This window comes from Poromitra crassiceps, assembly GCF_964638095.1.
Source record: "Poromitra crassiceps genome assembly, chromosome: 6".
NCBI lineage: Eukaryota > Metazoa > Chordata > Actinopteri > Beryciformes > Melamphaidae > Poromitra > Poromitra crassiceps.
The window spans coordinates 24,431,958-24,446,292 of record NC_139627.1 but is presented as its reverse complement, the minus strand read 5'-3'; the positions used below and the strand labels follow the sequence as shown (position 1 = coordinate 24,446,292).

Here is a 14,335-nt window from a genome sequence, read left to right as displayed (position 1 = left end):
TCGCCTTTATTGTCTCCCTCGGGAGACATTTTTCTTAGGCATCAAGAGACATAGCACATTGACACATACAATCAGACAAATCAGACGACGATTAACATTAAATACCTACAGTGTACATATACATATACATCAGTCATACGAAGTGATACAATATTGCACCCGCCCTTCACAAAATAAATATTACCCATCCCCCCAGTAGGTTGAAATGAAATGAAAAAGAGCATTAAATATTGCACAACTTCCCTGAGAGTAAAGCATTTAACTGTACCAGGATGCTCTGCAGCGCATCATCTCTTACTATTGAGAGCTTTAATGGACAGTGGGACAAAGGAACATTTGTATCTGTTCAATTTACAGTTTGGTAACCTGTACCTTCTGCCTGACGGCAGCATCTCGTACTCTTTATGGAGGATGTGATTTGGGTCTCAGGTAATTTTGAGTCCCTGCTTCCTCGCCATCTCCTCGAAAATCTCTTGGAGAGGAGATGGGGGCTGCATGCCGATAATTTTACCAGCCCTCTTAATTAGGTTTTGAAGTTGTGATTTGAGTTTAACGGACAGGTTACCAAACCATGTAGTGATGCCATAACGGATGATGGATTCAATGGCTGCCCTGTAGAACAGCAGCATGATGTTTTTTGCCACTCCATGGACCCTGAGCCTTCTCACAAAATGCAAGCGCTGGTTAATACGAGAACATACAAAATCAACTTGGTGAGCCCAGTTTAACTGAGAATCAAAGTAAATGCCTAAGCACTTATACGATGTCACCTGCTCTACTCCCCGTGGATCAGGATCGGACTGTGATCTCCCACAGACCTTGGATCAAAAACAATTTCCTTTGTTTTGTTTACATTTAGAATGAGGTTCTGCTCCTCACACCACCTCGCAACCTCTACTAGCTCTTGTTTGTATAATTCAACATTTGAAGATTTTTCCAATAGACTGAGAATGGCTATGTCATCTGAAAACTTAATTATATAATTGTTAAAATACTGATTCTGCAGATAATTTGTATACGCTATAAAAAGAAAAGGAGAGCTTACACAGCCTTGAGGGGCTCCCGTACTTATGACCTGTATGTCAGAGAGTGTGGAGTTAACTTTTACCTGCTGTTGCCTTTCTATGAGAAAAGCACTGTACCATCTAATTATGTAGGGGTTGACATCCATCTGTTTCAGCCTGTTTAACAGGGTCTGAGGGAGAATAGTATTAAATGCTGAGCTAAAATCCATAAACAATAATCTAGCATACGCTGAGGGATCCTCAAGGTGCTTTAAGATCAGGTGAGTTGTAGAATTTAGAGCGTCATCAGTGCCTTTACCTCTATTATAAGCAAATTGGTGGGGGTCTATGAGATGTTCTACCTCCTTTTCATTGGATGTATGTATTTGTCGGGAGTAATCAACTCATACCTCACAGCATGGCAGAGTCCAGTACAACCAGCCCCTCTGAGCAACACATTGGAATTTGCTTTGATTTGGTTTGGTCTATTTGAAAGTTAAAATGCATACAAATAGTCCCCCCTTCCCACAGACACAGGAAAAAATCGCAGTATGGCATTCCATAAGAGGATAAAAACAAAAGACTTATTTTCACTGTGGTCCTCTTAGTAGCAACAAGACAGACAGGCAACAACCGATACAATGGCAACAACAACAACTCATCTCAAAACAATATCAAATATGCATAGAATGAAAGGAAATGCACACAGCTGATAACTTAAAAGAAATCAGAATCAGAAAGACTAATGATCCCCGGGGGGAAATTGGGACAGGTTACAGCAGCTCGCACTCAGAACACACATAGCATAAAACAGTAGTAAAATGCAATAAAGTAAGCAAAAATAAAGTAGAGTAAGTAGAGTAAAGTATAATAAGTAGAATGTACATTATGTGTCAAATTGCAGTTATAATAAGATATCTACTAACCCTCTGAGTTATTGGAAAGATACTGTATACCACATAGCCTACAGTAAATAGTAGCTATTGTGCATTTAAAAGGAAAGATAACTTTGAGATTCCAACCCAGATAGATAGATATTTTCTCATGGTACCTACCGTACTAAAAGTTGTCAATGAGGGTATTAAGCAGCTTGCAAAACTGTGATGTGGCTCCACCTGGTGGAGGAGATGAAAGAATACACAATCTGCGCTGGGACTCCATTCCGTTTCGAGCCTTTTGACATCACATCCGGCCGTTCTTCCTCTTCTGTAGTTTGTACTTCCGTGAAGGTGGGGTTTTTGTTGCAGCCAGCGAGCAGCGCTCTGTATCTTGTCTTTATGCCTCTGTATGCTCCATTAATGCAGTCATCAAGATAACATCAAGCGAGGGGAGAAATACAAAAGCTGCTAAGGTAAGGCTTCACATATATCTCAATGGCATGGAATAGCTGCGTGTTTCTAAACACTGGTAGAAATAGGCTACCACACCGGTAAGGGCGAACCACCTAAATACCCACTAATGTTACTGGGGTGACCGCCTAGCCCTAGATTATTTCAGCCAATTTGGGGTTATTTCTGTTCGCGGTAATATCGATATGTACTTGTCTGTCGACTGAAAGCTTGTTGATAGGTTGTGTATGCATGCGTTAACATACACATAGCCTTTCAGACAGTGTGGACTGTGGATACTGGACAGTGTGTATTGTGGGTCTGGTGGTCAGGCTCGTTTCAACACGGCTTTACATGGGTTTTGGTGCAGCGTGTGGTGTCTCGGGCGGCTATAGTATATGTTTGCCTGTGATGTTGTAATAACGATGTAGTAACGTTAGTAAAGTGCGCCTTTTTGACGTTTTCTGTTGATGGTCAACTGCCAAACAAGACTGTGCTCAGGTTTTGGTATTTTAATGCTATGCTATGTTTGTTTCACAACTGTAACTTTAGCCTAGGTAGTATGTGTTTTCATACTGCAGGCTGGAGTTTGAGTTAATTTGGATATCCTATCCTAATTGGCTAGCCTAGCGTTAGCCCCCCCACCCCACCCCCCTCTCCAGGAGATGCCACACCCATGCTGGCTCGTGGTGCTTTTCAGTGCAATCCATACCTGTCAGCAAAACGGCCTGTTTCCATGTCTTGTTTTCCTAGCCAGCTTTTTAACATGCTGCATAATATTCCTACTCCTATTCAACACACACACACACACACACACACACACACACACACACACACACACACACACACACACACACACACACACACACACACACACACACAAATGGGGGCGGGGGGGGGGGGGTAATCTGAAGGACCCCCTGTCTGAGAACATACTTTTTTGTTGTTGTTGCACATGGCTTCATTATTGAACTGGACAACTGTCTACTATAGTCAAGTCTATACGTGGGGGAAGTAAGCCTCTGATTACATTCATGTTTTTTACTTTCTTACCTACATAATGATATAATACAAATTGTTATACTATCAAATTTTCTCTGGGTGGCTGCTGAACCCCCCCTCAGGCACCTCTAGTGGTCTCTGAAGTTGAACCCGTCATTGGGAACCGTTGGCTGGTTCTCAGGGGACTTGGACACTGCCACTGAGAAAATGGGTCACTGTCCCAAAGAAAAAGCTCAAATAGGTACAGTCACTGTAATTCAAGGCAGATGCATTTGAGTCTATACAAAGTATAATAAGTAAATGTAGTAGAATAATAGTAAATGTGCAGTGCGTGTTAGCCTTTGTTGTTCTTGTGATATATTGGGCCTAGCCCATCCTAAAGCTGCTGCCAGCTGAACAACAACAGATGTGTCGTGTGTAGCTTGTGTCTGTCCTAACCGATATGATGAGGTTTGTGTGTCCGTCCGATACAGATAATTAAATTTCCAATAACAGATTTAAATCATTTTCTTCAGAGTCAAGCATGGCTAAAATGATAACTAAAGTGCATATTTTCTGGAGAGCTGAGATGCAATAATGATAAAAACATATCTCCGTTTCTCTGTAATTGTATGCAGCTGTGATGCTTGTTTTTTTCTACATTGATCCCATGGCATGACTGCATTTCAATAATGAGAGACTAGTAGAAAGTTTAACAAGACTTTAATGATACAACAAATTAATTTTGGCGTATGACTCCATGATATGATGACGCTCTCCTGAGATGATGAGGAAGTCAGTGAAGAATAGGATAGGAAATCCCCCATAGGGAATTCTTCAATCAGGAGTCATGACGATGGTGGTGGTCAGGGGAGGAGGTGGGGCAAAAACTGATTCAGGATGATGATCAGCAACTGAGAATGACATATGGCACATACACAGCACATAGCAAACAGAGTACAAAACATGGACCCTGATATACTATGCTGATTAGGTGATTGGGATCAGCTGGAGAGGAATGGTTTGGGCTGATTGGTTATTGCCACACATGTGTGGCAAACTGTGAATGGGTGAGGAGACCGCATCAGAGAAAGGGGGCGAGCCCAACAATGAATGGGTTATACAACCTCAAAGAAAGGGGGCGTGCACTGTGATATGACGTGAACTGGGCGTTAGCTGTTAAGTAGTCTTCATTATTGAAAATAGTCCAAGACATCATTTATGTTGCATGAGTCTCAGGCTCAAGCTCAATATTCTTTGCCACTGGTGATGTTGCTACTGAGCAACAACTATAAGCATCCGCTTGCTAGCCAGTGTGGCTACCTAATTACAACAAGTGGTTATATGCGACCAGTGACTGAAACCATGTTTAATCAGAAGAGGGACATTCCTGGCGTGGGCATTTGTTTATAGGGGGAATTTAATCAAAAGGTCAGTCATGTCTTTACTTTCCAGCCTTTTATTGTACAAACTTGCAGCATTTCAGACAGCTTAGCAACACACACAGTGTATTGTACAGGAGAGGTCATGGCACAATTGACACACCTTGGATCAAGTAAATAACCTTGACAACTCCACAAGTAGTATTTGATGGCGAGTACTCCAGTAGGCCTAGTAGCTTGCAGAGGTGTTTTCTCGCTTCATCCCACTATTGTTTTGAAGACTTTTATTGGTGCCTCATCGGCGTAACGATCCAACATATCTTTGAAATGGCAGCATTGGCTGATAATATCGGCATACTACCAATTAATCGGTCTGGCCCTTGATGACTTATCTTTATTTTATGCTGTTATCGGGGCCTGTATTTTGTGTGGGCAGACAGATGGAGGGATGGAGGATAGAATGGGGTAAGCAACACACACACACACACACACACACACACTAGAGATGCACCCAGCACCGATCCACATTGTTTCAGTGCCGATCCAATTCCGATACCTGAATTTGGATATCTGCCGATACCGATACTGATTCTGATACCAGAGCTCTTGGCAACTCTCCCAAGGAGCTGCAGCCTCCATAGTAGCTGGCTCCTACTGTGTCAGTTAGTCTTTGGTTTGGTATCAATTATCTCATAGCATTAGTTACCTGGCTAATAATATTCCACAATATTCAGTTAAACAATTAATAAAGATCATTAGATATTTAGAAAACAATTGGTCCACTCAAAATTATTAATTTAACATTTCAACAAATAAGCGACAATTAAACACCCCTGCGACTAGGGCTGGGTCGGTTTGAAAATTTTAAAACCGGTTCGATATTGCCGTCTAAACCGGATCGAACCGGTATACCGATTTTTTTTGTAATTAAAAAAAAAAAAAAAAAAAAAAAAAAAAAAATTCAAGCAGGGCTCCCGAGTGTGGCCCATAACTGTCTGTAGTGCAACTTCAGTCCACCTGATAGCGATAATACACCTCTAAGCTGGTATTGTCAACCAGCAATGATACTGAATAAAAAGAAGCAGGACACCTGTGTAACAAACACACCCTGTATTTATTTCTCATAACTATTCAGCTCAACTTTTCTTCTAAACATCAAAATAATAAATGAAATAAGACTTCTGCCTATAGTGCAACTTGAGAAAAAGGCTAATAAAAACACAAGCAGTGCAATCAGAATGGATTGGCTTACAGCTGAGCTGCCTTATAAACTTCAAAACTCACAAATTCACACAATATAGGGCCTAGGCATGGGTCGGTTTGAACATTTTGAAACCGGTTCGATATTCCCCCAAAAAACGTATCAAAGCGGCTGCAGTTGGTGGTGATAATGCACCTCTAAGCTGGTATGCTGCCAACCAGCACGAACACTGAATACAAATAAGCAGAACCTTTTAACTGTAACAAGTTAACAACACACTGTTTTTATTTCTCATAACTATTCAGCTTAACTTTTCTTCAAACATCAACATAATAAACAAAATAAGACTTTTGCCTACTAGTGCAACTTGAGAAGAGGCTAATACGAACAATAGTGCAATCAGAATGGACTGGCAAAAAAAAAACTAAAAAAAAAACTAAAAAAAAAAAAAAAAAATTTTTTTTAGGTTTTTTAGGTTAACCGAACCGGTAAAACCGGAAATCGACCCATGCCTACCTGCGACTCACTAAAATATCTCCAAAACTAAGAAGGACATGTTGAGTTAGCTAACCGCTACTGTTACTACCTCACTTCTACTACTACTTACTACTAGCACTGTTTCATGTTATGTTACAGTGGGTTTATGGTCCAGTGCAGGCTATGATAGCTATGAATGGAGTCTGGATCGGAATGTGGATCAGTGACATCAGTCCGATATCCGATATGTGAATTACGTCATATCGGCACCCGATACCGATATCCCGATACCGATATCCAATCCCTAACACACACACACACACACACACACACACACACACACACACACACACACCTTCCATCTCATCTCCACCATAGTAGAGACTCTTCTTTGCTATCAGGGGAGAGTGAGAAATATATTCATCATCCAGCTTAATGTGCCTCAGGGGTGAACAAGGCCTAGTTTCAAACGACCTCAAAAAAGACATGGAAGATCCCTTGCCATTTTTCATCTTTCCACCATCGTCTTGTATCCTGTTCCTGTATGAGTATTGGCCTTTGTGGTTCAGCAATATAATAAGATTTATGCACCACTCCACATTCTCTGTAGTCAGTTATTCAATTATTGCAGCGGAAGAATAATTTATTATTCAGTATTTGTTTGCTTTTATCTGATTGCCATGTGTTACAGCCTAGCCTAGAGATGGGCAGTATTTGAAATACATGTATTTAAAATACGTATTTCAAATACATTTGTGTATTTTGTAATTTGTATTTGGCTGGACCGAGAAAAATAAGATGTAATTTGTATCAAATTACATCTGCCTGGCTGGGCAGATCGATGCACTTGGAATAAGCCTTGCAACAATTGTGTGACTTTGGACATCACACAATTGTTACAAGACGTATTCCAAGTCTGTCAGTCAGTCAGTCATGATTTTGGGAGGCCATGGAGCCGGCGATTTCCATAACTGCAGCCATGGCACATCATCTCCAGGGATACTGTTATGATGTCAGATATCTAGGGCTAACATGGTCAAAGTTCCAAAACTTGAGGTTAACATGTAGAAATGCTGCCTGTAAGTCAAAAGCCCACACAGAAGGTGAATAACAGCTGCAAGTGAGGGAGAAATTAGCTGTGCTGAAAAACAGCTAAAACTGAAAGAACTGTAGTGTGTTAGAGGGTACACAAAGGAGAATACTGTCACAGAGGGCTAAAGAGACGATTTACCATCTAGGAAACCAGAACATTTCACATTTGAGAACCTGGAATCAGAGAATTAGGACATTTTCCTTACAGAAATGGCTCAAAATGATGAATAGATGATCAAAATAGGCAATTAATGTAATATTTGGCAATGAATTGATGGATTGACTAATTGTTGCAGCTCTTTATCAGTTTTTATAAAATGTATTTTTATGTATTTTCAAAATACGTATTTGTATCTCAAATACATTTTTCAGACCAGTATTTTGTATTTGTATTGTGATACATTTTTTGAGCAAGTATTTGTAATTTGTATCAAAATACTTCATGATGTATTTTCGCCCATCTCTGAGCCTAGGCATCAATACAGTAATTTCTACAGTCATTCATTGCTTTTGTAATTATGGCACAAGGAGCTGTATGTTATTTTATTTTTCTTCACAGCCAAACACATTTTCAATATTTCTAATAAAAGGTTGAAAAAGAAAGTTAGAAAAAGACACGTAATTTGTAAAACACAAACAAACACATTAACATTAACATCCCAACGATCTAAGTTTGCCAAAGAGTTAAACCTTTGATTTACAATACTGAAGTCAAAGGAGCGAAACATTTGCACACCTGAACTTGACAGGTGCATTGGAGAAGGGCAAATCCAACTAAATTCAAAAATTAGAACTCCCGCACACTGTCTCCACTCACTTGCAATTAAAAGTTTATTAAACGAAAGAATAATGTTTCGTTTAATAAACTTTTAGTTGCAAGTGGAGGCAGTGTGCAGGAGTTCACATTTTTGACAATACTTAAGTCAACCAACCAGTGTCATTATTTCTGACAATTATATCTCTGTAATGACCACCCCCACTTCTGAGCACACTGCTGACTCCAACAGAAACAGAATAGGAACTTGTTTTGAGGCCACGTCAGGGCTTGTTTGCTCTTATACAAAGATGTGGCTGATGTTTCGCACTCAAGATTGACTTCTCTTTTAAATTCCAAAAGATTCCAAGTATCCAGTGTTTCTCTCAGAATGTTATTCTATTCGGGGGGAGGGTTGAAACAGCACTTGATGAACTTCTTTTAGGATTAACCGCTCTTTAAGACAGGGTGAGCCCACACTCCCATTGAATGGTAGGCAAAACTCATTGCCTTTGAATTAAATATTAACTTACATAAAACATTATTGAACAATTAAATAAGTAAATAAAATGTGGAAAGAAAGTCAAACTTCATTGCAGGTTTTACTGACTGTGAACAGGGAGGAACATCTATCAAATCATCATGACTGGCCAATAAGCCACATATTGCCTCAGTATATGGGCAGACATGTAGCTGATGCACTCAGTAAGAAGAGTTTCAGAGTTTGTGTTGTGGATGTGACATTCCCTTCTGGAAGACGGCTGTATCAAATCCTCAATTCACACCCTCAGTGATCCTCATCACTGGCAACACTCACTTCAAAAAATAAAATAACATTTAAATAAGAGTGCTTATAATTCACTTATAAGGCCTGTAGTAAAACACAACATATTATCTAGCTTTTTTTTATTCTGGTTGATCAATGGAACTCTCAAGAACTAGGCTAACTGACACAATGCAAGATTTAAGCTGTTATAAGGGTATCTTCATTTACTATTTACTAACTAAGCATTTGAATTAATTTTGATGAGTCTTGGTGGCACCAGTAAATTAAGAAGTTGATATTGATATGCAAATTCTACTAATTAAGAATTTATGTTTGCGTACTCATTTCATGAAATGAAATGTGAGTTCACGTGACCGGCTGGTTTACCAGGCTACATTTCATGTAGCCTGGTAAAATCCCAAGTGACCCAGATTCTTCTCTCTGGCCGTGTCATTTAGAAGATCAGCATGTAATGGTACTGGAGTCAGAAAGCCATCTGCTAACGATGTTGGCAGTGGAAGTGGAGGGTCAAGGTAGTAACTAGCAAGATCAACCTTAAACCTATGGATTTGTTTGACAGGATGGAAAGAGTTTCTTCAACAGTGATTACGGGCAGGAGATAGGGATGTAGAGAAGTGCATACCAAGCCCCCATCAATCGTCTGCTTTCTGTCAGTAGGGAGGGAAGGGAGGCCTAGGCTATATATTATGCGGGGCAGTCGGCTCCTATCCAGGACCCATGCGAGAGCAATGAGATCATCTTTGCCCTCGTGGTCATTGGAGAGTGGGCAGGGCACTGCCATCGACCAGGGTCCTGTGAAAACACTTTAGGCGAGCTTGTGACCGGAAGGTCGTCGGTTCAATCCCCGGGACCGGCAGGATAAATCTGGCTGGGGAAAGTGAAAAGGCAGCCTGCCCCTGCCTCATTACCACCACTGAAGTGCCCTTGAGCAAGGCCCTTAACCCCAACTGCTCCAGTGGAGCTGCTCAGTGGCCAGCAGATGAGACTGTGGTTGTACTGGGCAGCTTCCAGGTGTGAATGTGTGTGTGAATTTTAGTGAACAGGGCGCTCCTGAAAAAGAGAGCATTGCTCTCAGTGAGACTCCCCCTGTATAAATAATGGTAAAAAAAAAAGGCGGAGATACAACCATTTCCCCCTCTCTCATCCAGCATAGAAGGCCAACCAGGCTGAGGCTACCCATAACAGTGTAGTTCCCAGCCAGGCTGAGGCTACCCATAACAGTGTAGTTCCCAGCCAGGCTGAGGCTACCCATAACAGTGTAGTTCCCAGCCAGGCTGAGGCTACCCATAACAGTGTAGTTCCCAGCAAAGCCATCCGGCAAAGGAAAAACATGGCAGCGCTGTTCAAGATTCAAGATTCAAGATTCAAGATTCTGAAAAGAAAAGAAAAGTGGTCAATTCAAGGCTACTCGCCAAGATGTGTGAATTGGGAAATTATTGAGGAATGAGCAGACCTCTTTTTTATTTTATTTTATTTTATTTATTTCTTAACACCACACACAATTTAAAACTACCAAAGAGGATTAGGGCCACATGCAAATTCTTTATTTCAGGCCCCCCAAAGGGGTCCTCCGACCGACCCTAAGACCTCCACAGGTTCCTGGGGCCCACCCAGGCCTCAGAGACCCCAGGTTTATCCATTAAATGGGCTTTTTCTGGTAAACTGTGCAAGCTGTCCATTGAATGGGGTTTTTAAGGTAACCTGTGCAAGCTGGACAATTAAATGGGGTTTTGCAAGTAATATCTACAACCCCAGGGAAACTGGGTTGTAGAGAACTCCACCCCAGAGAATGGGGACATTTTGAAGCAATTCCTTTCCATTGAATGAGGTGATTCATAGTAGATCAGGTGCACCCTGAGTTTAAGTCAGCATTCTGAGAATTAAAAAAAGTCAGAATTCTGAGGAAAAAACACGGCTGTCACGCTCATGCAGGACTGGACTGGCCATCTGGCATACCGGGCATTTTCCCGGTTGGGCCGACATGCCCAATTATGGCAAGGCAAGGCAATTATTATTTTTTGCCTGACTAGCCCATAAAACAGGTATAGGTCCATTGTCCCCCGTCCCTTCCCCCCTTAAAGTCTGGCCCAATCACATGTTTAAACCCCTCCCCGCAGAGCGCCAAAATGGATATGACAAAATGCAGGCATGGAGAAATTGCAGGCCGAAAAGAGTCAAGCCCTTCAGGCAGATGCTGCCAGATGTGCAAAACCTACTGGTATGTTTGCTGCAGCACCTTCTCTAAGTGAAGTTAGCACCCATGTGCACACTCACAGTGAGGAGGATGAAGAGGGAGAGAGATGAAGGTGAGAGTGGAGGGAGAGTAGAACTTGTGATAAGGAGAAGGGGTGTCTGCTGTCTGCCTGGCTGGGCAGATCGATGCACTTGGAATAAGCCTTGCAACAATTGTGTGACTTTGGACATCACACAATTGTTACAAGACGTATTCCAAGCACATGGATCTGCCCAGCCAACAGCGTTTTTTTCTGTGTGGATCTCTGTGCCCATCGGCAAGGCAACTGTCCCCAACAGTGACTCAATCAACACCTTAACACATTCAGTGCCACAGCGCTTCAGTAAAATTGTCTGGAGCCTGTGCCAGATTCACTTCCATTCAGTTGAAAACAGCTATAGAATTTTTTCTATTATGGCTATATTAACGGGGCTGGACTTTAATGAAACATTGAACACTCCTGCTTCTTCCAAAGAAGAAATTTTGTTTCTAGACAGTTCCATTATGAAATTACAGCCTCTCAAAAAAGTGCACTTTCAAGGGTTTTCTGTCGTTTTTTTTTACTTTCCAAGATATAGGCCCTTTTATGAATACCTTTTGCACTGTAATTTCGAGCACATTCACTGACTCTGGCTGGTGTTTTCTGATGTGGTGGCGTGTGGTGTGGTTTCTGTGAAGCCTGTGTGCCACACACCCCTCTCCCCCCCCCCCCCCCCTCCCCCCTCTCCCCTCTCCACCTCTGAGCTGCGGGCTCCTCCCACACGCACAGAGTTTGTTTTCTCGTTTTTGCCCCGGACAGATCCCAGCGCCCATCAAGAAGGAAATGATGCGCGCTGGCAAACGCGACTGAACGAAAAGGCTTGGCCGTTCGGCTTCGGATGCTGGCTTTCTAGGAAATCGTGTGGAGATAGATAGAAGCATAAGAGCTCAGTTGTGAGCGCGGATGCAGCCGAGCCCACTGTCCGCTGTAGACAGAGCAATATATACGGCTCTGGCAGAAAGCATGCATCGGTTTCCACTTTCTCCGCTGTCTCCTGTACAAAGTAAAGGATCTGAGGTGGGTGGAGCAGCTCCTGTGACGATGTTTAAGGTGGCGCCGTGTGATCCCTTGAAGGGATTCATGCTCACTGGCTAGGTACGACCTTAAACAGCAGAATTATGGAATAATATGAATTATGATTTTAGGACGTCCACAGACGTCCTTGGCACTCCTCGTTACTTTTTTTTAGGACGTCCACAGACGTCCTTGGCACTGAATGTGTTAAGTATCAATGTGACAACTTTGACCATTGCACCTGTTTTTATTGGTTCTCTGACGTGACATATGCTTTAGTGATGATTGGATCTTCAAACACTCAATAAAATGTTTCAGGAGAGACTTCAGATAACTTGTCCAAAGTATGGTATAGATTAGAATATACTTTTATTATAAAAGTCAGCTCTACAAATTATAGAGGAGTCAAAATGCAGATTTGTTGTCCCAGTCCAACGCTGCGCTCACGGATAATGTCACTGATGTGATGAGGTCACTGATGATGATATTACCAATGTTGTACCCAAATGTGAACATCTGGGGGGGAACCCTAGATTTTCGGAACGTCAAAGTGGGCTCACAAGCCAAAAAAGGTTGGGAAGCACTGGCCTAGTGTGAACAACACCACTGTTTGTATGTGTGGTGTTCTGGCCTAGTGTGAACAACACCACTGTTTGTGTGTGTGGTGTTCTGGCCTAGTGTGAACAACAGCACTGTTTGTGTGTGTGGTGTTCTGGCCTAGTGTGAACAACACCACTGTTTGTGTGTGTGGTGTTCTGGCCTAGTGTGAACAACAGCACTGTTTGTGTGTGTGTTGTTCTGGCCTAGTGTGAACAACAGCACTGTTTGTGTGTGTGTTGTTCTGGCCTAGTGTGAACAACAGCACTGTTTGTGTGTGTGGTGTTCTGGCCTAGTGTGAACAACAGCACTGTTTGTGTGTGTGTTGTTCTGGCCTAGTGTGAACAACAGCACTGTTTGTGTGTGTGTTGTTCTGGCCTAGTGTGAACAACAGCACTGTTTGTGTGTGTGTTGTTCTGGCCTAGTGTGAACAACAGCACTGTTTGTGTGTGTGTTGTTCTGGCCTAGTGTGAACAACACCACTGTTTGTGTGTGTGGTGTTCTGGCCTAGTGTGAACAACAGCACTGTTTGTGTGTGTGTTGTTCTGGCCTAGTGTGAACAACACCACTGTTTGTGTGTGTGGTGTTCTTCTTCTTCTTCTGCTGAGGTGCTGCTGAGTGTGTGTTAGAGATGGACATGGAAATTAAATGAATTGAATGAAAAGAAAATAATCAAAATCTTGGATTTTAATTTTAGGGGCATTCTGAGATTTCTTAGGGGCATTTTTCCTACACTGATACAGTAGATGTGAATATTTTGTGTGATGGGTCAATAACCAAAATCAATGGGCGTTGTTTCCAACAAGGAAGTGGAACAAGATTATGATACAGAAATGTTTGTATGCAGCACACACACCATGAAAACAACTTATTGATCTGAAGCAGTAGACGCGCTATCCCCTCCAAATGAAAAATGTATTTTTGAAGCATGCATTTCCCCTCATCCCACTTCTGGCATACATATCTCCTTTCCTTAGGTTCACACACTCAAGTGTTTACCTGTTTTACTTCCTTTGTCTGTTTGTTTGAGCTTGTCGATCAACAGAAAATTAATAAACAATTTTTATAAATGATTAATCAACAAATCTTTCCAGGGGAAAAAACACCCATTCTAACTTGTTCTGAATTCTTGTGAATAGTTTCTGGTTTCTTCAGTCTTCTCTGACAGTAAACTGATTCTCTTTGGGTTGTGGACTGTTGGTCAGGACAAAAGAAGACATTTGAGGATGTCATCTTGGGCTTTGAGGAAAAAGTGATTGACATTTTTCACCATTTTTTGTGACATTATAGACCATAGACCATTATAACGACTAATCGATTAGTCGAGAAAATACTCAACAAATTAATTGATGATGAAAATAATCATTAGTTGCAGCCCTACTTGTCGCTCATTTTCTGTCCCAATTTCTTGCTGTCCAACTGCTCTCTCTCTCTTTGCTGCCTCT

The 14,335-nt window shown here is 41.7% G+C and overlaps 1 protein-coding gene across 1 annotated transcript in view; it reads left to right on the top strand.

Annotated features, from left to right (window-relative positions):
• The first annotated feature begins 2,216 nt into the window (after positions 1-2,216).
• ralba (v-ral simian leukemia viral oncogene homolog Ba (ras related)) overlaps positions 2,217-14,335 on the top strand; it is a 42,828-nt gene continuing 30,709 nt past the window's right edge. Inside the window, exon 1 of the mRNA XM_083638625.1 lies at positions 2,217-2,355. The gene's annotated coding sequence lies outside the window, so the exon portion shown is untranslated. The remainder of the gene's footprint in view (positions 2,356-14,335) is intronic.